Source organism: Rana temporaria, chromosome 11, assembly GCF_905171775.1.
Source record: "Rana temporaria chromosome 11, aRanTem1.1, whole genome shotgun sequence".
NCBI classification, from domain to species: domain Eukaryota; kingdom Metazoa; phylum Chordata; class Amphibia; order Anura; family Ranidae; genus Rana; species Rana temporaria.
Window position 1 is genome coordinate 5,549,441 of NC_053499.1, and position 24,123 is coordinate 5,573,563.

General features: G+C 48.5%; 1 protein-coding gene across 7 annotated transcripts in view; it reads right to left on the reverse strand.

Moving 5' to 3' along the window:
* Positions 1-24,123, reverse strand: part of NAV2 (neuron navigator 2) — a 286,033-nt gene that overhangs the window by 256,276 nt on the left and 5,634 nt on the right. The window lies entirely within an intron of this gene.

Below are 24,123 nucleotides of genomic sequence, written 5' to 3' on the forward strand. Positions count from 1 at the left end.
ATGTGTTGGGATCTATACTGGTATGGACTGGGTAATGTGTTGGGATCTATACTGGTATGGACTGGGTAATGTGTTGGGATCTATACTGGTATGGACTGGGTAATGTGTTGGGATCTATACTGGTATGGACTGGGTAATGTGTTGGGATCTATACTGGTATGGACTGGGTAATGTGTTGGGATCTATACTGGTATGGACTGGGTAATGTGTTGGGATCTATACTGGTATGGACTGGGTAATGTGTTGGGATCTATACTGGTATGGACTGGGTAATGTGTTGGGATCTATACTGGTATGGACTGGGTAATGTGTTGGGATCTATACTGATAAGGACTGGGTAATGTGTTGGGATCTATACTGGTATGGACTGGGTAATGTGTTGGGATCTATACTGGTATGGAACTGGGTAATGTGTTAGGAATTTAATATACAATATAAAAACACATACATATCCTAAAAATGTTTTAAATAAAATAAAATAAATAAAAATCATGTTCATTGAAGGGCAAAGACTTATAGTGACGTGAATGAACTGCTTTGGCAATGCGAACATTATTTATTAGTATTTGGTCCTGCCAATAAAGCTTCTTTGAATTGAAGTGATGAACACGGCGCCTACAAAGTATGTCAATGTATCAAAACACAACAAACAAATCTAATAAAAGTACAAAATCAATGATCCAAGAGTCCAACATTTTTTTTAAAAGTTCATTGTAGTCGGAGGTAGAAAAAGTAAACGCGTTTCAGGGGCTCTGACACCCCCAACTTCATCAGGGCGCACAGGAATGGAAATAGATTGCAGTGCCACAGACAGGTTCTCTTATAACTCAGGCTGGCTGCATAGAATTCTAAATAGTTGTCAGGAACTGGAACACCTGCTGGTGGCACTGTGCTTCCCAGAGCGGAAAGTTGCAGTTCCAGTGTCCACCTGCGGGTGTCTCCCAGCAGGAAGCAGATCCCAGTAATCCGTGTCCACCTGATGCTGGCTGCTGGGAGAGTATTTAATTCCGCCTCTACACTTCTACCTTCGATCCCCTATATTACCAAAAGTATTGAGACACTTGTCTTTACACACATGTAGCTGGATTCAGGTAGATTGCCGCATCTCTCAGGCGGCGTAGCGTACCGTATTTACGCTACGCCGCCTTAAGTCAGAGAGGCAAGTGCTGTATTCACAAAGCACTTGTCTCCTAAGTTAAGGCGGCGTAGCGTAAATGGGGCTGGCATAAGCGCGCCTAATTCAAATGAGGATGGGGGGCGTGTTTTATGTAAATGATTGGTGACCCGACGTGATTGACGTTTTTTTACGAACGGCGCATGCGCCGTCCGTGTACATATCCCAGTGTGCATTGCTCCAAAGTACGCCGCAAGGACGTATTGGTTTCGACGTGAATGTAAATTACGTCCAGCCCCATTCACGGACGACTTACGCAAACAACGTAAAATTTTCAAATTCCGACGCGGGAACGACGGCCATACTTAACATTGACTAGGCCAGCTAGGGGGCAGCTTTATCTTTACGCCGGCGTACCTATTTACGGGAACGGCGTATCTTTACTGCGACGGGCAAGCGTACGTTCGTGAATCGGCTACTATGCTGCTTGAAGAAGAGGAGACCCTTTATTTCATATAATAGTGGAGTTGGTGGCAGGGGTCCCTTGTTACTGACCCATACACACACATCTTAGCCCCCATAATTCCTCCTGACACTGTGTGGTCTGTTTGCCCAGAACAGATCTGTGAGCTCAGTGACAGAGCCCGTCCTTCCTCCCTTGGCATCTCTTCCAGTGCCATGGCATCACAGAGGATAACCGGAGACGACGGCTGTCAGGATGGAGGATCAGTGTGACCTGAACGGGCTTGACTTGTGCAGCGGAGACTCGGCTCCGTATGATAACCAGAAGCGGAGTTCAAGGCAACAGAAAGACGGCGCTGACCCCCCGTGTGTGAACCGTGGAGTGGGACAGAAATAACACAAATGCCTTCTAACTATAGGACAGGAATGACTGGATACATCGCAGCACCAGTCCTTGTTGAAGTAACCTGTGCAGGGAAGAGCCGCCATTGCTTACCTTCTGAAAATGCTAGTTACTTGGCTGTTTTGTTGGTCCAATGCCTTCAATACTTTCTGGTTCTGGGTTCCCAGATCATAAGACAGTTTAGGAGTCCTGATTTGCCAAGACTTCACTTGCTGCATGCTTTTTCTAGGTCAGTGACCCAGAAAGTAGAGAAGCCAGGCCAACTAGGATTTTCAAAAGGTCAGCAATGGCAGCAACGTCACTTTTCCCTAATACCCTGACCAGGTATATTTGGCAGCTGTAAAAATATACTTATCTGTAAAAAAACCAAAAAAAAACAACGCACTATTCCTCCCACTGGCACCATCAATGGAACACTATTCTTCCTGCTAAAACCAATAATGTGGCACCATTCCTCTGGTTATAAATATTGATGGGGCATTGTTTATTCCTACTGCCGCCGGGGCATTCTCTACTCTCATCAGTCACCGTGTGGCCCCCCTAAAGTCCGAAGGACAGTAAACTGGCCCTTTGTTTAGAACGTTTTGGAGACTCCGGGACCTGAGTAGAGGTCTCCAAACTTTCTAAACAAAGGGCCAGTTTACTACCCTTCAGAAATCCCGGACTGTAGCCAGGGGCAGTAGAAAATGTCCTAGTGTCGGTAATAATGCCCCATCATTGGTGTCAATGGAAGGAATAGTTGCCCATTATTGGTGTCAGTGGGAAGAATAGTGCCCCATCAGTGGTGTCAGTGGGGGGATGAGTGCCCCCCCCAGTGTTGGTGTCAGTGGAAGGAATAGTGCCCCAGCACTGGTGTCAGTGGAAGGAATAGTGCCCCAGCACTGGTGTCAGTGGGAGGAATAGTGCCCCAGCACTGGTGTCAGTGGGAGGAATAGTGCCCCAGCACTGGTGTCAGTGGGAGGAATAGTGCCCCAGTACTGGTGTCAGTGGGAGGAATAGTGCCCCAGCACTGGTGTCAGTGGGAGGAATAGTGCCCCAGCACTGGTATCAGTGGAAGGAATAGTGCCCCAGCACTGGTGTCAGTGGAAGGAATAGTGCCCCAGCACTGGTGTCAGTGGAAGGAATAGTGCCCCAGCACTGGTGTCAGTGGAAGGAATAGTGCCCCAGCACTGGTGTCAGTGGGAGGAATAGTGCCCCAGTACTGGTGTCAGTGGGAGGAATAGTGCCCCAGCACTGGTGTCAGTGGAAGGAATAGTGTCCCAGCACTGGTGTCAGTGGAAGGAATAGTGCCCCAGCACTGGTGTCAGTGGAAGGAATAGTGCCCCAGCACTGGTGTCAGTGGAAGGAATAGTGCCCCAGCACTGGTGTCAGTGGAAGGAATAGTGCCCCAGCACTGGTGTCAGTGGAAGGAATAGTGCCCCAGCACTGGTGTCAGTGGGAGGAATAGTGCCCCAGCACTGGTGTCAGTGGGAGGAATAGTGCCCCAGCACTGGTGTCAGTGGAAGGAATAGTGCCCCAGCACTGGTGTCAGTGGAAGGAATAGTGCCCCAGCACTGGTATCAGTGGAAGGAATAGTGCCCCAGCACTGGTGTCAGTGGAAGGAATAGTGCCCCAGCACTGGTGTCAGTGGGAGGAATAGTGCCCCAGCACTGGTATCAGTGGAAGGAATAGTGCCCCAGCACTGGTGTCAGTGGAAGGAATAGTGCCCCAGCACTGGTGTCAGTGGCAGGAATTGTGCCCCATTATTAAAGTCAGAGCAAGGAATAGTGCCCCAAGGGCCAGGTAAAGGCAAGCAAAAGGGCTGCATCTGGCCCCCCTGCCACAGGTTGGAGACCACTGTACTAGAAGGAGAGGGAGAATGTTTTTTTTTTTTTAATTAAATATCCAATCATGAAAGACACAGCAAGCATGAAACAAATGTTAATGTAAAAGTGATACACTCTGCAATAAACATAAATACATTGGCCCAGATTCAAGAAGCAATTGCGCCTGTGTAACCATAGGTTACACGGCGCAATTGCTTACTTGCTCCGGCGTAGCGAATGCTCCTGATTCAGGAACATCGCTACGCCGACTGCAGCCTAAAATCTGCGTGGCATAAGGCTCTTATGCCACGCAGATTTTAGGCTGCAGTCTAGCGATGACCGCTAGGGGGCGCTCCCATTGTGATCTGTGTATAGTATGCTAATTGCATACTAACACCGATTCACAACGTTGCGAGAGCCCTGCGTACGCAAATGACGTAGTTTGCGTACGTCGGGTTTCGCGTAACGTTACACATCCTAATAGCAGGCGCAGCCAATGCTATACGATACCCACGTTCCCGCGTCGCGACGTTCGAATTTTACGTCGTTTGCGTAAGTGAATCGTGAATGGCGCTGGACGCCATTCACGTTCACTTTGGAGCAAATGACGTCCTTGCGACGTCATTTGCCGCAATGCACGTCGGGAAAGTTTCCCGACGGAGCATGCGCTGTACGCTCGGCGTGGGAGCGCGCCTAATTTAAATGATTCCCGCCCCCGGCGGGATCATTTACATTGCGCGCGCTTACGCCGGGCAATTTTGCCGGCGCGCCCTCACAATTTACGGAGCTACTGCTCCGTGAATCGAGGGCAGCGCAAAATATTTGCGTGGGCGCAGGGCAAAATCGTTGCCCTGTGCCTGCGCAAATCTACTTGAATCTGGGCCATTGTTTGTCACCTGATCTAACCAGAGTTAGTAGAACAAGATCTTGGTAAAGCTTGGTCTGGTGAGCTGGTGCCGAAGGCCTCCTCATGCACCGCCCTTCTCTGCAGCATAAACATGAACTTTCGGGTGACCCGAGCCTCTATGTTTATGCCAACAGCTGGACCCAAAGACATCTTCATAGGGCCGGACCAACCTCTGATGCCTGCAGCCTCTCTTCATACATTACATAGAACTTCTCACCTAGACGGAAATGTTACAGGAAACTTTCCCAGAACTCTTCAGTAATCTTCTCACTGATTAGTGTCACTTGTGTTCAGCCAGATGTTACTAATGTGTCACTTAAATGATGTCGCTGAGGGCTGTACTCACCCATGAAGGGCGCCTCACCTCCGCAGAACAACGGGGGCTACAAAGATGCAACGTGACAGCAGGGGAAAAAATAATCTTCAAGCTTGGAATAAAGACTGCAATGATGTGCATAGTATGACCTCATCGCTCTTTCCTACAACACCCAAATCTACACATTGAGGCCGATTAGTAAAGCAACCAGATTATATATATGATGCCCCCCAGCTCAGGCTAGAGCTACAAAGCCCGTAAATGATTGGCTGCTACGGATGAAAGATCTTTTTTTTTATATGTTGTAATTTGCTTACATCAAGAAATATAAATGTTATAGTTGGACTCTCCAGGTATGAGAATTGTACAAAATGTGATTAAATAAAATGAGCACCAATTCCTGCCTGCAACAAATCTGAATGCACTCTGCTGACATCATATCAGTAATACACGATGGATCCCGATTGGCTGCTATATAAATGACCCAAATGTTGAGCCAGGGGCAGCAGGGCTTGAGTCCTGCGGGAACGTTTGGGAACGGCATCCCTGCACTTTTTTCACAGCAGGAACGCCGTTCCCTTTGCAGGACTAGAGCAGCCGAGCCGATCCTTCACTAAGCGGCGATGCCCAGCATCGCCGCTTAGTGAAGGACTCGACTTGAGTCACTGTAAGGGGCAGGCGAACCTTAGTAATCCTTTATGTTACTGGCCGCTTCCTGTATATGGATTCATCGGGTAGTGTGCGGGTATTCCGTCACTTCCTCGATGCCGCAATGTCTCCTGGGAGCTTTTGTAATTGTTCCCAGGAGACATTGCGGAGGCCTGCCGCGAGTTATCGCGGGATTTAGAAATAACTTGCTTAAGTCGCTTTCCTAACACTCAGCCAATCAGGTGCTCGGGTCTGTTACCTGTCACCTGATTGGCTGAAACAACAGGAGCTGTGATTGGACGCCTGAGAGAGAGGACGGGAGAAGACATCGAGGAGCGTGGACGTGGAGGGCGCCGCTGTGAGCCAATGTGAGACAGGTAAGTCCCGGGCGATGCACACTGGCAGCATTTGATAGGGCACAGTAATGGTAATTTATGGCCACACTGGTAGCAATTGATGGGGCACAGTAGTGGCAACTGATGAGTACACTGGCAGCAATTTATGGGCACAGTAGCAGCAATTGATGGGGCACACTGGCAGCAATTGATGGGGCACACTGGCAGCAATTGATGGGCACAGTGGCAGCAATTGATGGGGCACACTAGCAGCAATTGATGGGGCACACTAGCAGCAATTGATGCGGCACACTGGCAGCAATTGATGGGGCACAGTAGCGGCAATTGATGGGGCACACTGGCAGCAATTGATGGGGCACAGTAGCAGCAATTGATGGGGCACAGTAGCAGCAATTGATGGTGCACAGTAGCGGCAAATGATGGGGCACAGTGGCGGCAATTGATGGGACACAGTGGCGGCAATTGATGGGACACAGTGGCGGCAATTGATGGGGCACAATGGAGGCAATTGATGGGGCACACTGGCAGCAATTGATGGGGCACACTGGCAGCAACTGATGGGGCACACTGGCGGCAATTGATGGGCACAGTGGCAGCAACTGATGGGGCACACTGGCGGAAATTGATGGGGCACACTGGAGGCAATTGATGGGGCACACTGGCAGCAATTGATGGGGCACACTGGCGGCAATTGATGGGCACAGTGGCTGCAATTGATGTTTTTTTTTTTCAGTTTGTTTGCGCCCCCCCCAAAAAAAATTGAGCACCAGCCGCCACTGAAGTGGCCGGTGAGTATTCATGTATATATGGCTATGAGTTTCCGGACTGTGTTTGTAAGCTCAGTTACTATTATAGTAGTCAGTCTATTTACACCCCCCGACTATCCAGCAGACATGCAGTCATTGTATTACTGGCAGGATCAGGTCCTCCTCCTCCAATAAGCTGGATGCGTCAGCGCTGGGAGAAGCAGAAGTGGATATTTTCCTCGGTTCACTGAGAAATCACCAGATTTGTTTCTCTGAAGTTTCCCATAAATTGGGTAGAAGAGAATGTTGCATGTTATAAATAGCGGAGGGCCAGTGGTACGAGTGTTTGAGCCGATTCCAGGCAGTTTCCTATTACGTTCTGTACAATACACAGAGAAGCTGGACGTTTCTGCCATGTAAATATCGCGGGTGCTATAAAAAGACGGCTGTGTGCATTTCATGCAGCTAGGAAAAAAAGAAATCGCTCTCTGCATCAGCCTCAAATCAGGGACATCACCTGGAGGCACAGAGAAGGGACCAGGATTTTCATTGTGAAGAATAGGATGGGATAGAATTGGGTGTGACAGTTGCGATGGGTGAAATGCCAGCGTTCAATGCCCTTCCATTCCCTGAACACCACATCCATAACCTACATACCAACATCTTCATCCCAGGTCACCTTCTGGATAGTCCTGCCCTGACCACACCCTTTTTTCCAGGTGGTCTTGCCCAGATCATGCCCATATTCTGGCTGGTCCTGCCTAGACAACGCCCACTTGCTGGATGGTCATGCAAAAACCAGCTACTCTTGCCTGCAATCCCCTCCAGTTATTACCCTACATGCCAATATCTTCGTCCCGATCCCCAGGACACTAAAACGTGGTATTCTCACCTTCAAGATGGTCCTAACCTGACCAAACACCTTTTCCAGGTGGTCTTGCCCAGATCATGCCCACTTTCTGGCTGGTCCTGCCTAGATGACTCCCACTTGCTGGGTGGTCATGCAAGAACCAGCTACTCTTGCCTGCAATCCCTCCAGTTATTACCCTACATGTAAACATCTTCATCCCAATCCAACCAGGACACTCACACATGGTATGCTCCCCTTCAGGATGGTTCTGCCCAGGCCACACCCTTTTTCCAGGTGGTCTTGCCCAGATCATGCCCACTTTCTGGCTGGTCCTGCCTAGATGACGCCCACTTGCTGGGTGGTCATGCAAGAACCAGCTACTCTTGCCTGCAATCCCTCCAGTTATTACCCTACAATGCCAACATCTTCATCTCAATCCCCAGGACACTAAAACTTGGTATGCTCCCCTTCAGGATGGTTCTGCCCAGGCCACACCCTTTTTCCAGGGGGTCTTGCCCAGATCATGCCCACTTTCTGGCTGGTCCTGCCTAGATGACGCCCACTTGCTGGGTGAGCTTGGGTGCATCCGGTGTCTACTGATCATCCTTGAGATGTTTCTACAACTTGATTGGAGTCCACCTGTCAGGTGATTGGACATGATTTGAAAAGGCAGTGCATGTCAGAGCACAAACCCAGCCATGAAGTCCAAGGAATTGTCTGTAGACCTCGGAGACAGCATTGTATGGAGGCACGGATCTGGGGAAGGATACATAAACCTTTCTGCAGCATTGAAGGTCCCAATGAGCACAGTGGCCTCCATCATCCATAAATGGAAGAAGTTTGGAACCACCAGGACTCTTCTTACAGTGGGCCACCCGGCCAAACTGAGCAATCGGGAGAGAAGGGCCTTCATTTCGGGAGGTGACCAAGAACCCGATGGTCACTCTGACAGAACTTCAGCATTTCTCTGTGGAGAGAGGAGAACCTTCCAGAAGAACAACCATCTCTACAGCACTCCACCAATCAGGCCTATATGGGGGATTGACCAGACGGAAGCCACTCCTTAGTAAAAGGCACATGACAGCCCACCTGGAGTTTGTCAAAAGCCCCCTGAAGCACTCTCAGACCATCTGGTCTGATGAAATGAAGATTGAACTCTTTGGCCTGAATTGCAATTGTCATGTCTGGAGGAAGTCAGGCACCGCTCATCATCTGGCCAATACTATCCCTACTGTGAAGCATGGTGGTGGCAGAATCATGCTGTGGGGATGTTTTTCAGCGGCAGGAACTGGGAGACTAGTCAGGATCGAGGCAAAGATGAATGCAGCAATGTACAGAGACATCCTTGATGAAAACCTGCTCCGGAGCGCTCTGGACCTCAGACTAGGGTGAAGGCTCATCTTCCAATAGGACAACGACCCTAAGCACACAGCCACTATAACAAAGGAGTGGCTGCAGGACAACTCTGAATGTCCAGCCAGAGTCCAGACTTGTACCGGATTGAACACCTCTGGAGAGAACGCATACAGGCAGCCCATTCATTTCAATGTCTAAGCACCCGTGGTCGCCCGGTAGACCGCCAAGGGCAATACCAACTTTGGTGGACTTGGAAAAATTGAAAATGACTTTTGAAATTTAAATTAACGTGTTAAAGCTTTTATTAGATTTTAGCAGTTGGGTTTAGATCTGCTGTTGGCTTTACCTGTTTATATTCTATTGAAGAGCTGGCACCAGAAATCTACCCAGCCGTGCATTACACAAGCACACCGAGGAAAACAAATACATACATGACCCGCCAATGTTATGCCCAGTCACACCAGTAATCCTCAAATATATAAACAGAGGAGAAGACTGGAGACCGCAGGACAATCCCGGGCTCTGTTATGTGGTTGTCATGGATACATTGAAAGGAGATGTAAATGCCATGTGTCACAGCAGAGCACACACACACACACACACATACATACACACACACACATACATACACACACACACATACATACACACACACACATACACACACACACATACATACATACACACACACACATACATACATACATACATATACACACACATATACATACACACATACATATACACACACATATACATACACACATACATATACACACACACACACATACATACATACACACACACACATACACACATACATACATACACACACACACACACACACATACATACATACATACACATACACACATACATACAAGCCTGTATGGAGGAAGAATAGAAACTGCTGATACAGACCACCCTCCGAAAATGCTAATCCCCTGGCTGTCATGATGGTTCAGTGTCTTTAGCAGTTTCCTGAGAGACGGTTGTTTGAGGTCAGGCAGGTGACAGGGCAGCAAAAAATAAGACTCCAGATGACCTCTGACCTACTGATGCTGTTGGGGTACTATTCCTCCCACCAACACCAATGATGGGGCACTATTCTTTCCACTAATGCCAACGATGGGGTACTGTTCCTCCCAGTGATACCAATGATGAGGCACTATTTCTTCCACTGATGCCCATGATGAGGCACCATTCCACCCACTGATGCCAATTTAGGGGTACTATTCCTCCCACTGATGCCAATGATAGGGCACTATTCCTCCCATTGACATCAATGATGGGGCACTATTCCTTCCACCAATGCCAATGATGGGGCACTAGTCCTCCCATTAACACCAATGATGGGGCACTATTCCTTCTACTGATACTACTGATGGGGCACTATTCCTTTCACAAAAACCAATGATGGGGTACTATTCCTCCCACTGACACCAATGATGGGGCACTATTCCTCCCACTGACACCAATGATGGGGTACTATTCCTCCCACTGACACCAATGATGGGGCACTTTCCTTCCACAAATGCCATTGATGGGGTACTATTCCTCCCACTGACACCAATGATGGGGCACTATTCCTCCCACTGACACCAATGATGGGGCACTATTCCTTATAACCAGGGCCATCTTAATATAATCATGGGCCCCTGGGCAAAATAATGCTCTGGGGCCCCTACAATGGAGACAGTGCGGGTAATCAGGGCAGTCAGGGGTCAAGGACCATCTGCTTTGGGGAAAGGGCAGGGGCCCCCCATGCAGCTGGGGCCCCTGGGCAGTGCCCAGGTGTGCCCTCTCATTAAGACAGCCCTGCTTATAACGACTTTGCAGCTTTTATTCAATGAGTATCAGGTCACAGGATAGGGCAGAACAACATGGCGGTCAGTCTATGGTCATTCAGAATTTCAGCCACAGTTCAGAGAATAATAAAGGAACAGCGAGTAGCGTGTGTAATATATTCCCGGCAAATAACAATGTAAATTGTGAAGAGCGTTTCCATAGCAGCGCAGGGCACAGCGATCGCTCACATCATGGAATCGCATGCTCTATATTTAGCCATATCCTCCTAAAGGTATGTTTGGTATTCAAAAGCTCATTGTCATTTAAACAAATACGATTGCCTCCTTAATAGCCCAGGCGAGTCTTCCAGGCTGCAATCTAATGTATAGTCCATTACATTTACAAGATATAATTAAATCCTCCATTGCCCCAGAGATTGATCATGTAAAGAGTAGAATATCAGCATCATACAGAACACACGGGATGAGCCAATGACATTCATCCCCATCCTCCGCTCAGCACATCCAAGTCACAGAGCACTGCTGTCATCTGGAGCCGGACAAGGAGACATCGTTACTTTAACAAAAAGTTACATTTTAACCTTTTTTGTTGTATCAATGGAGGAGCAATTTCTCCGGGTACATAGTTGCCAACTGTCCAAGATTTTATATTCTAGGTGCTCTGGAAGATGCCATGCCCCTGACTGCCCCCCGAGAGCACAGCACCACCCTTATTTGAGTCACTGAGTATACCGAGGGCAACACAAATGCAAGTGGGCAGTCCCCGCAAAAATTGTGGCTTCCCATAGAGTAGGATTGATCTGGGCAAGACCATCTGGAAAATGGGCATGATAGGGGGCGAGAATAGGGTGTGATGTGTATGCAGGGCCGGCCTTAGGTGTTCAGACGCCCTGTGCAAGCTAATCCTGTGGCACCCCCCCCCCTCATCTTCACCCCTCGCCCCCTGGTCACTAAACATACACAAAGAGGACCCCTTTACATTACACAGCACCCTGCATCACTGGACCCCTTTACATTACACAGCACTCTGGACCCCTTTACATTACACAGCACCCTGCACCTATGGACCCCTTTACATTACACAGCACCCTGCACCTCTGGACCCCTTTACATTACACAGCACCCTGCATCACTGGACCCCTTTACATTACACAGCACCCTGCATCACTGGACCCCTTTACATTACACAGCACCCTGCATCACTGGACCCCTTTACATTACACAGCACCCTGCATCACTGGACCCCTTTACATTACACAGCACTCGGAACCCCTTCACATTACACAGCACCTGCATCACTGGACCCCTTTACATTACACAGCACCCTGCATCACTGGACCCCTTTACATTACACAGCACCCAGCATCACTGGACCCCTTTACATTACACAGCACCCTGCACCTATGGACCCCTTTACATTACACAGCACCCTGCACCGATGGACCCCTTTACATTACACAGCACCCTGCACCTATGGACCCCTTTACATTACACAGCACCCTGCATCACTGGACCCCTTTACATTACACAGCACCCTGCACCTATGGACCCCTTTACATTACACAGCACCCTGCATCACTAGACCCCTTTACATTACACAACACCTGCATCACTGGACCCCTTTACATTACACAGCACCCTGCATCACTGGACCCCTTTACATTACACAGCACCCTGCACCTATGGACCCCTTTACATTACACAGCACCCTGCATCACTGGACCCCTTTACATTACACAACACCCTGCACCTATGGACCCCTTTACATTACACAGCACCCTGCACCTATGGACCCCTTTACATTACACAGCACCCTGCACCTATGGACCCCTTTACATTACACAGCACCCTGCACCTATGGACCCCTTTACATTACACAGCACCCTGCACCTATGGACCCCTTTACATTACACAGCACCCTGCACCTATGGACCCCTTTACATTACAAAGCACCCTGCACCGATGGACCCCTTTACATTACACAGCACCCTGCACCTATGGACCCCTTTACATTACACAGCACCCTGCATCACTGGACCCCTTTACATTACACAGCACCCTGCATCACTGGATCCCTTTACATTACACAGAACCCTGCAGCTCTTGACCCCCTGCATGTTACACAGACCCCCCTTCAGTGCAGACCCCCCTTCAGTGTATCCACCCCTTCAATGCAGATCCCCCCGTTCAGAGTAGCCCCCCCCCCCCCGTTGCCAGTCTGACACCCCCCCCCAGTGTGTGGTACGCCCCCAAACCCCCCTAGAACGCCTCTGGATGGCCGCACAGTGCCCCTGTTGCCCATGGCGCCCTGTGCGGCCGCACAGCTCGCACACCCCAAAGGCCGGCCCTGTGTGTATGTGGGCCATAGGAGGGGGTGTCCCGGGGACTGAGATGATGTTGGCAAGTATGCAGCTAACCTGTATAGTATTTGTATTTATATATTTTATATATTATTTTATATTAAATAATTTGATCCATTACGGTAAAATTTCAAGTGGTGCCTTATACCAGCGGTCATCATCCCTGTCCTCAGGTCCCACTAACAGGCCAGGATTTATGTATTACCTTGGGGGAGATGCAGACTAGAATACTGCAATCACGAGCAGCAAATGAGATCACCTGTGATGTATTTCAGTAATCTTGCAAACCTGGCCTGTTAGTGGGTCCTGAGGACAGGAGTTGATGACCACTGCCTTAATGCATTCTCTGCATTAAAGCGATTGTAAAGTCTTTTTTTTTTTTTTTAAAGTACTTATCTGCTGTGTGCAGTTGGTTTTGCGCAGAGCAGCCCGAATCCTCCTCTCGGGTGCCTCTTTGCTTCTCCTCGCCCCTCCCTCCTGTTGAGTGCCCCCCACAGCAAGCAGCTTGCTATGGGGGCACCTGAGCCAAGCTGCAGCTCCCCGTTCAGACACGGAGCTGCTGTTCAGCCCCACCCCTCTCTCCCCTGATTGGCTAACTGACTTTGATTGACAGCTGCCGGGAACTAATGGCACTGCTTCTGTGCCTCAGCTAATAAGGAGGGAGAGGTGAAGCAGGTGCGATGCGGGAACCGACATTGAATCGCAGGGTTTCCAGCATCGCTCCGGGACTTTGACTTTTCTTCCAGGCGGTCTGATTTGCAGTAGGCAGGTGTCCGATTCTGTCAGTAACTTGGTTGATAAATATCCCTCACTGTTTTCAAAACTTTAACCCGAGCCGATAAGATTACATACACTTCCCTGATTACATTCATCTGTATTTCTAAACAGAACTGAAAAATGCTGACATACAATGTATACCGTTCTGTACACCATATCTTTCTGCACAATGGGGTGCTGATCCTGTATTGCTCTGTGCAGCAGTCACGCAGTGCAGAGAATACAGGTCTCTGTGTCAGTAGTACAGCGCTGTGTACACTGACCTAGATTTAGCGGTGAGGTGTGGGCAGAATAGCAATTAATATGCAGCAGGGTGTGTCACTTATCTATATAGTGCTGCAAGGGGTAAACAGTGTAGCGAAGGCAGGGCCACCATCAGGAATTTCGGGGCCCCTTACACAGCTTCAGGCATGGGCCCCCTGGAGCAGAGAACTGGGGGGGGGGGGGTGCTTCCGCAAATTGGGAAACGGTGGGGTGGCCTTTACAAAAAAAATAAGAAAAATATATATATATAATTTTTTTTTATACAAAAATAAATAAAAAAAGGGGGGTTGCCATCCAGGGCCCTGGGGACCTCTGGGCCCTTTAACAAAAAGAAAAAAGAAACCTCTGGGCCCTTTAATAAAAAATAAATAATATATATATATAAAAAAATAAACATTTATAAAAAAATACACAAACAAAGGGCCCTGGGGACCTCTGAGCCCTTTAATTAAAATATATATATAAAATGTGGGGGGGGGTTGCCATCCGGGGGCCCTGGGGACCTCTGGGCCCTTTAATAATAATAAAATATATATATTATATATATATATATATATATATATATATATATATAAATGTTTATAAAAAAATTAATAAAAAAAAAGGGGGGGGGGTTGCCATCCAGGGCCCTGGGGGCCTCCGGACCCATAAAAAAAAAGGGGGTTGCCACCCCTAATATTTACCAGGGCCCCATCTCTGTCCAGCATTGTTCACGAGTGTCTCGGCTAACCGGGACTTTCCCTCCCGATTGGCTGAAACACAGCAGCGATGTCACTGGCTCCCACTGCTGTCAAACAAAGTCAGTGAGCCAATCAGGAGAGAAGGGGGGCAGGGCCAAACTGCAGCTCCGTGTCTGAATGGACTCGGGGGATCTGCAGCTCGGCTTGGGTTCTCTTGATTGGGCACCTGCGCCACCCCCATTGTGCGCAGCCTTTGGCATTAGGGCGTGCACCCCAAAGCTGAGTGCCACCCAAAAATGGAACTTCCGCTTTTACGGAATCCCCCCCCCCCCCCGGTGTCACCGGTGTCCCCCCCCCCCCCCCCCCCCCCCCCGGTGTCACATTTGGCACCTTTCAGGGGGAGGGGAGAGCAGATACCTGTGTAACCCAGATATTTTGCTCCCACTTCCGGGCATAGATACCCAAGCCACCCGCAGGTATCTACGCCACTTCCGGCGCCTTCTGCGAGACACACGGGTCCCATAAGACAGCAGGGACCAGTGGGATAATGCAGCGTGAGTCGCGCATGCGCAGTAGGGAACCAGGAAGTGAAGCCGAAAGGCCTTACTTCCTGATTCCCTTACCGAAAATGATGGCGACAGCACCCGAGAGCCGAGGGACAGATCGACAGGTGAGTGTCTTTATTTTAAAAGTCGGCAGCTGCAGTATTTGTAGCTGCTGACCTTTAAAAAAAAAAAAAAGAAACGGCGGATCTACGCTTTAAAGTAGCGCAGTGCTGAATAGAAAAAAAATGCCATGGTCACAAAAGAGGTAAAACCTTTCAGTGGTTAAAAAATAAAACAACCTTAATTTATAAAAAAATCCAAAATATTCTGTATATGCCTATATACATTTCGGCGGAATTCCCGGGAGAACTGGCATTAGGATGGATTTTCCAGCTTGTTTGTAGGAAAAAATGATCTGCACAGAAAAGGACTAAATATAAACGTTCGCTGCCATCTGGAAGGCCAAACGCCGGTCAACAAATCAGCTGCAATTACAGACCCTTTAAAAAAAGAAAAAAAAAGAAGAAAAAAAAAAAAGCGCACTGATTACAGGTAATTTCCAAAATGATGGAAATATTCCTCATCAGGGAAAACATGTGTGAGCCCCCCCCCCCCCCCCCCCACGTGGGCAGTAAAGTGTACCTGTCACCTACATGCTGAGCCGGGCAGAATGTTGGAAAAATTATAAATATTATTATTTTTGAACATACAAAGATACATTAAAGTGAAGCTCCAAACCAACATTTTAATTTTCCTTTCATATAGAGTGGGAAAGGGAAGCGACCCCTGCCGTGTTTTTACCGTCGTCAATAAAAACAAATAATTTAGGGGAAATCTCATGTGACATCACCCATGCCAACAAAATAAAATGAGTAATTAGGGAAACAAAAAACTTCACTAAAAATATCGGAGGAAGTGAAGAATGTAGCAAACATGTCACAAAGGGGAACTTTCATTTCAAAAGGTCAAAATGTACTTGCTTCTCTTTTCTCTGTGAAAAAAAGGGACAGGATAGGCGCAGGTTGTACAGATTTATTTTTCCAATGTGTTGGCAGGATAAGCGGCATTCCGCTAAAAACTCAACTTTTACTTTAAATTATTAAAAAGTTTAAAAGAAGGTAAGGCAGAAACTGCTTGAAAGAAGATGGAAACTCAATCATTAAAATCTCATAAAAGATTTATTTTAGAATCATTTAAAATGTATATTTTTTTCAATATTTTTTCCATTTGAAATTTTTATTGATTTTTTCAGTAAATCTGGAAACTCAATGGAAATAAAATAATACAGAGCTGCCGATAGGAGGGTAGGAATAAAATATGTTACGTTACATACTCCTGACTCCTACACTCTGTACGTTACATACGCCTGACTCCTACACTCTATACGTTACATACGCCCGACTCCTACACTCTGCACGTTACATACGCCTGACTCCTACACTCTGTACGTTACATACGCCTGACTCCTACACTCTGTACGTTACATACGCCTGACTCTTACACTCTGTACGTTACATACGCCTGACTCCTACACTCTGCACGTTACATACGCCTGACTCCTACACTCTGTACGTTACATACGCCTGACTCTTACACTCTGTACGTTACATACGCCTGACTCCTACACTCTGCACGTTACATACGCCCGACTCTTACACTCTGTTGCATACGCCTGACTCTTACACTCTGTACGTTACATACGCCCGACTCCTACACTCTGTACGTTACATACGCCCGACTCCTACACTCTGTACGTTACATACGCCTGACTCTTACACTCTGTACGTTACATACGCCCGACTCCTACACTCTGTACGTTACATACGCCTGACTCCTACACTCTGTACGTTACATACGCCTGACTCCTACACTCTGTACGTTACATACGCCTGACTCTTACACTCTGTACGTTACATACGCCTGACTCCTACACTCTGTACGTTACATACGCCTGACTCTTACACTCTGTACGTTACATACGCCTGACTCCTACACTCTGTACGTTACATACGCCCGACTCCTACACTCTGTACGTTACATACGCCTGACTCCTACACTCTGCACGTTACATACGCCTGACTCCTACACTCTGTACGTTACATACGCCTGACTCTCACACTCTGTACGTTACATACGCCTGACTCCTACACTCTGCACGTTACATACGCCTGACTCTTACACTCTGTTACATACGCCTGACTCTTACACTCTGTACGTTACATACGCCCGACTCCTACACTCTGTACGTTACATACGCCCGACTCCTACACTCTGTACGTTACATACGCCTGACTCTTACACTCTGTACGTTACATACGCCTGACTCCTACACTCTGTACGTTACATACGCCTGACTCTTACACTCTGTTACATACGCCTGACTCTTACACTCTGTACGTTACATACGCCCGACTCCTACACTCTGTACGTTACATACGCCTGACTCTTACACTCTGTACGTTACATACGCCTGACTCCTACACTCTGTACGTTACATACGCCCGACTCCTACACTCTGTACGTTACATACGCCTGACTCCTACACTCTGTACGTTACATACGCCCGACTCCTACACTCTGTACGTTGCATACGCCTGACTCCTACACTCTGTACGTTACATACGCCTGACTCCTACACTCTGTACGTTACATACGCCTGACTCTTACACTCTGTACGTTACATACGCCTGACTCCTACACTCTGTACGTTACATACGCCTGACTCCTACACTCTGTACGTTACATATGCCTGACTCTTACACTCTGTACGTTACATGCGCCTGACTCTTACACTCTGTACGTTACATACGCCTGACTCTTACACTCTGTACGTTACATACGCCTGACTCTTACACTCTGTACGTTACATACGCCTGACTCTTACACTCTGTACGTTACATACGCCTGACTCCTACACTCTGTACGTTACATACGCCTGACTCCTACACTCTGTACGTTACATACGCCTGACTCCTACACTCTGTACGTTACATACGCCTGACTCTTATGCCGGGTACAGACGAGAGGATTGATCCGCGGATACGGTCCGCCGGACCGCATCCGCGGATAAATCCTCTCAAGGATTTCCCCGGATTTGGCGACGTGCGCGACGCTGTCATATAAGGATACCCACGCATGCGTTGAATCATTACGACGCATGCAAGGGAGGGAATCGGACGGATCGATCCGGTGAGTCTGTACAGACCACCGGATCGATCCGCTGAAGTCGATTCCAGCGGATAGATTTCTTAGCATGCTAAGAAATTTTTATCTGCTGAAAATCGGTCGGGCCTTAAAAAAATCAGCGGAAAAAGATCCGCTGGGATGTACACACCAGCGGATCTATCCGCTGGAACTGATCCGCAGATCAATTCCAGCGGATAGATCCTCTCGTGTGTACGGGGCCTAACACTCTGTACGTTACATACGCCTGACTCTTACACTCTGTACGTTACATACGCCTGACTCCTACACTCTGTACGTTACATACACCTGACTCTTACACTCTGTACGTTACATACGCCTGACTCTTACACTCTGTACGTTACATACGCCTGACTCCTACACTCTGTACGTTACATACGCCTGACTCTTACACTCTGTACGTTACATACGCCTGACTCTTACACTCTGTACGTTACATACGCCTGACTCTTACACTCTGTACGTTACATACGCCTGACTCCTACACTCTGTACGTTACATACACCTGACTCCTACACTCTGTACGTTACATACGCCTGACTCTTACACTCTGTACGTTACATACACCTGACTCACACTCTGTACGTTACATACGCCTGACTCCTACACTCTGTACGTTACATACGCCTGACTCCTACACTCTGTACGTTACATACGCCTGACTCCTACACTCTGTACGTTACATACACCTGACTCCTACACTCTGTACGTTACATACGCCTGACTCTTACACTCTGTACGTTACATACACCTGACTCACACTCTGTACGTTACATACGCCTGACTCCTACACTCTGTACGTTACATACGCCTGACTCCTACACTCTGTACGTTACATACGCCTGACTCTTACACTCTGTACTCTGTACGTTACATACGCCTGACTCTTACACTCCCGCTGTGCCCGGATTCCGGGGACAGCGGGAGGTATGCGCTCTTGTCAGTTGCCAGCGGAGAGAGCAAGCGGGATGGGGAACCGCAGCACCGGCTACATGCGCTCCGCCTCTGGACACAGACAAGGAGGAGGGAGGGGAGCACTTTGAAGCTTCGGCGCCCCCACCTCTGCGGGGCCTTTGTATGGAGCACCCCGTGCACCCTGCCTAGGATCGGCCCTGAATCTGGAACACGTGGTCACCCTAGTGACAACGCTCTGTCCCCGTCTCCCCATTGTTCTCCTGTAGGCGGCGGAAGATCAGTAAAACTGAGCAAAGGTGAAAACAAGCATTTTATTTCAATAAATAACACTTGTTTATGTCACACACGGAGCAAAATGAAAGTCATCCAATCAGGGCGTCGATCTTCTTTACAATGATCTCTGTATTGTAGCATGCTGAGAAGAACGGGAATATATTATTCTGATAGGAAGACGTTCTTCATTCTGCCAAAATCCCTCTTCACACTTTCCATCGCCGAGCCTCCCCGCTACTACTCTCATTTTCAAGCGAGTAACACATTTCCAATGTGTTTGTTATTAGCAAAGCAGCTAAAATATGTTCTGTGGCTCTTTACTACTTTGGGAGAACAGCAGAGGCATCTGTGGAAAGTTCATTCACATTTGTTCCAAGAATACAAACTCAGCAAAAGATACAACCTTCTTATGCCAAATACAAGGAACAAGCCCATGCACCCAATGGGGGAAAAGCAACAGGTTCTCTTGATTGGGCACCTGCTCCACCCCCATTGTGCGCAGCCTTTGGCATTAGGGTGTGCACCCCAAAGCTCAAACACACTCTACCGATCACTCACGATGTTTATTCAGAAAGGGAAGGGGCCGGTAAATGTCATATTTACTGGCCCCTTCCCCCACTCATCTTAAGACATCCACAGCATCAACCAGGAGGGAAGCCGGAAGTGCTGTGGGGGGGAAGGAGGGGGATCCATGTCAGGAGGGGGAATCTGTTCTGCACAGGGTGATTAGGGTGTGCCCGGGCACATCTGGCACATCCTGTGCGCACGCCTATGCCCATTGATACTCACCTTCACCACACTCCAGCCCCTCCATTCTGTTTGTTGGAGCTCTTTGGAAATGTCCAATAGGAGGTGTATAAAACATAAAAGGGGTTTGGCTACTAAGACCCCTTTCACACTGAGGGCGTATTGCAGGCGCTATAGCGTTAAAAATAGCGCCTGCAATTCGCCCTCAAACAGCTGCTCCATTGTCTCCAGTGTGAAAGCCCAGAGGGCTTTCACACTGGAGCGTTGCGCTATCAGGACGGTAAAAAAAAAAGTCCTGCTAGCCACATCTTTGGAGCGGTGAAGGAGCGCTGTGTTTACCGCTCTTCCACCGCTCCTGCCCATTGAAATCAATGGGACAGCGCGGTTTTAACCCTTTCTCGCCTGCTAGCAGGGGATAAAAGCGCCCCGCTAGTGGCCGAAATGCGCCGCAAATCCGCCCATAGTGTCGGCGGTAAAAATAGCACGTTTTACCGTTGGCGCTATGGGTGGCTCAATGTGAAAGGGGTCTCAAAGCGGAGTTCCACACTAAAGTGGGACTTCCGCTCATCTGACTCCCTCACAATTCTCACCTTTCGGGGGGGGGGCAGGATATCCTTTCCCACTTCCGGGAGTCCGGGCCAGAGCCTGTGACGTCACCGCGGGGCTCCCGCTCCCCCCCCCCCCCCGGCTGCAAGGCCAATAGGAGAGAGGAGCGGGGGCCTCGCGCATGCACAGTAGGGTTCCCGGCATGAAGCCGAAAGGCTACACTGCCGTATTCCCTTACGCGCAATGGCGGCGGCAGCACCCGACAGCTAATGGAAACATCATCTGCGGTGCCGACATCGAGGGACTCCAGGACAGGTAAGTGTCCGATTATTAAATGCCAGCATCTGCAGTATGTGTAGCTGCTGGCTTTTAATTTTGTATTTTTTTTGGGGGGGGGGGGGGAGGAAGAATTAGAAAAGGCAAAACATATCCACTTTTTAATATCACTTATGAAAATTTTTATTTATTTTTTATCCCCTACAGAAGAGCACACCGTCAGCACTGTCGTCAGGAAAAACATCACCTTATACTCTTCATCTTAATATAAAAGTCACATCCTTTCCGTCTGACTTCAGGGCGACACCTGTCTGAATCTGCGACTTCCAGGAACTTCCAGGAACGCTTCTCGTTAGACGGAGGGGAAAAAAATGATTCAATACTAGGGGGGGCCCATCTGCAGGGCAGCGGCTGCGAATGAGAGCTGCAAGGAGGCACAAGTGCTTGGGCACTGCCGACCCGGGTAATTCATGTAGACACCTATTAACCCTCTCTGTGCTGTGCGGGTTTTGGTCTGGCTTTGTAATTGAAGCTTCAAAAGAGAGCAAAACAATGAAGTCACCACCCAGACCGCATGCTGCCAATACACGGCGCAGGCCCCCCCCCCCCCCCCTTTACATGTCTGGGGTGGGAAACCCGATTGCAGGTTTCTCTGTGGTGGTCAGAAGCACTTATACATGACATGTTATAGACCAGGGGGCTACAAACTACAAGGGGCCAGCTTACTGTCCTTCAGACTTTTGTGGGACTGGGCTGTGGTCAGAGGAAGCAGATAATGTCTCCAGGGCCGTCTTAATAGCATCATGGGCCCCTGGGCAAAGTAATGCTCTGGGGCCCCTACAATGATGACAGTGCAGGTAAAAAAAACATTAAGTAGGTAGGAGGCCGACTACCTCTCCTTTGCATCTATCACTCTCAGTGTCATCATGGGGCCCCCAATTTCAGGGCAGTGTGGGCTCAAGGACCAGCTGCTTTGGGGAAAGTGCAGGAGCCCCCCATGCAGCTGGGGCCCCTGGGCAGTGCCCAGGTGTGCCCTATCATTAAGACAGCCCTGAATGTCTCAGGCTAGGTGATCAGTGGGAGTAAAAAAATTACACAGCACACCAGTGAATAGGAAGTGAACTAGTATGCAATCATTGGTGTCAGTGATAGGAATAGTGACCCATCATTGGTGTCAGTGGGAGGAATAGTGACCCATCATTGGTGTCAGTGGGAGGAATAGTAACCCATCATTGGTGTCAGTGGGAGGAATAGTGACCCATCGTTGGTGTCAGTGATAGGAATAGTGACCCATCGTTGGTGTCAGTGATAGGAATAGTGTCCCATCGTTGGTGTCAGTGATAGGAATAGTGTCCCATCATTGGTGTCAGTGATAGGAATAGTGTCCCATCATTGGTGTCAGTGGGAGGAATAGTGTCCCATCATTGGTGTCAGTGGGAGGAATAATGCCCCATTGTTGGTGTCAGTGATAGGAATAGTGTCCCATCATTGGTGTCAGTGGGAGGAATAGTGCCTCATCATTGGTGTCAGTGGGAGGAATAGTGACCCATCATTGGTGTCAAATGGTTGGAATAATGCCCCATTGTTGGTGTCAGTGGGAGGAATAGTGACCCATCATTGGTGTCAGTGGGAGGAATAGTGTCCCGTCATTGGTGTCAGTGGGAGGAATAGTGTCCCATCATTGGTGTCAGTGAGAGGAATAGTGTCCCATCATTGGTGTCAGTGGGAGGAATAGTGTCCCATCATTGGTGTCAGTGGGAGGAATAGTGACCCATCATTGGTGTCAATGGGATGAATAGTGCCCCATCATTGGTGTCAGTTGGGAGGAATAGTGACCCATCATTGGTGTCAATGGGAGGAATAGTGCCCCATCAATGGTGTCAGTGGGAGGAATAGTGACCCATCATTGGTGTCAGTGGGAGGAATAGTGTCCCATTGTTGGTGTCAGTGGGAGGAATAGTGCCCCATCATTGGTGTCAGTGGGAGGAATAGTGTCCCATCATTGGTGTCAGTGGGAGGAATAGTGTCCCATCATTGGTGTCAGTGGGAGGAATAGTGTCCCATCATTGGTGTCAGTGGGAGGAATAATGACCCATCATTGGTGTCAGTGGGAGGAATAGTGACCAGATAAAGACAAACAATAGGCCGCAGTTTAGAGACCACTGTTGTACACCCTCAGCTGGGGTTCTTCTTATTACAAGTATAAACCTCCTATGTTCCATTATTTCCTCTTTGACTTACAGTTTTGTGACAGTTAAACCTATCTGGGTGGCATTTAGCTTGCACAGTGTATTATAAAGAAGTGCAATACTGTCTTCACCTTCATCCTTTATTTATCTAAGTGCTGCTGATCCCCTCCAGCCTCATTTCAGACACTTTCTGTCTATATGCACTCACTCCACCATCGGCTGCACATCCCTGAACCGGCTCCCCGATAGAGACAGCGGTGGGCCATGCCTGTATAATATATGTGTTGGCACAGCTGGTTGTAGTGGGGTGCATATGAAAGGGAGACAAGGGCAGAGTGTTGTTACCCTATAATGGAAAGTGCTAGAACAAGGACTATCATGGCAGGATCACAAGGTGTTATATTATTGAGTGAGTGAAAAACGTATATAGCGCAACACTTGCGAACTGAATAGCCTCTGGCAATTACTTTTGAAAGGACATGTTGAAGCTTATATGAGATTGTAGTGCATAGATTTACAAAGGGAGAAAGAAGAGAGGATGAGAAAAAAGAAGAGAGAGGAGAAGAAAAAAAGAAG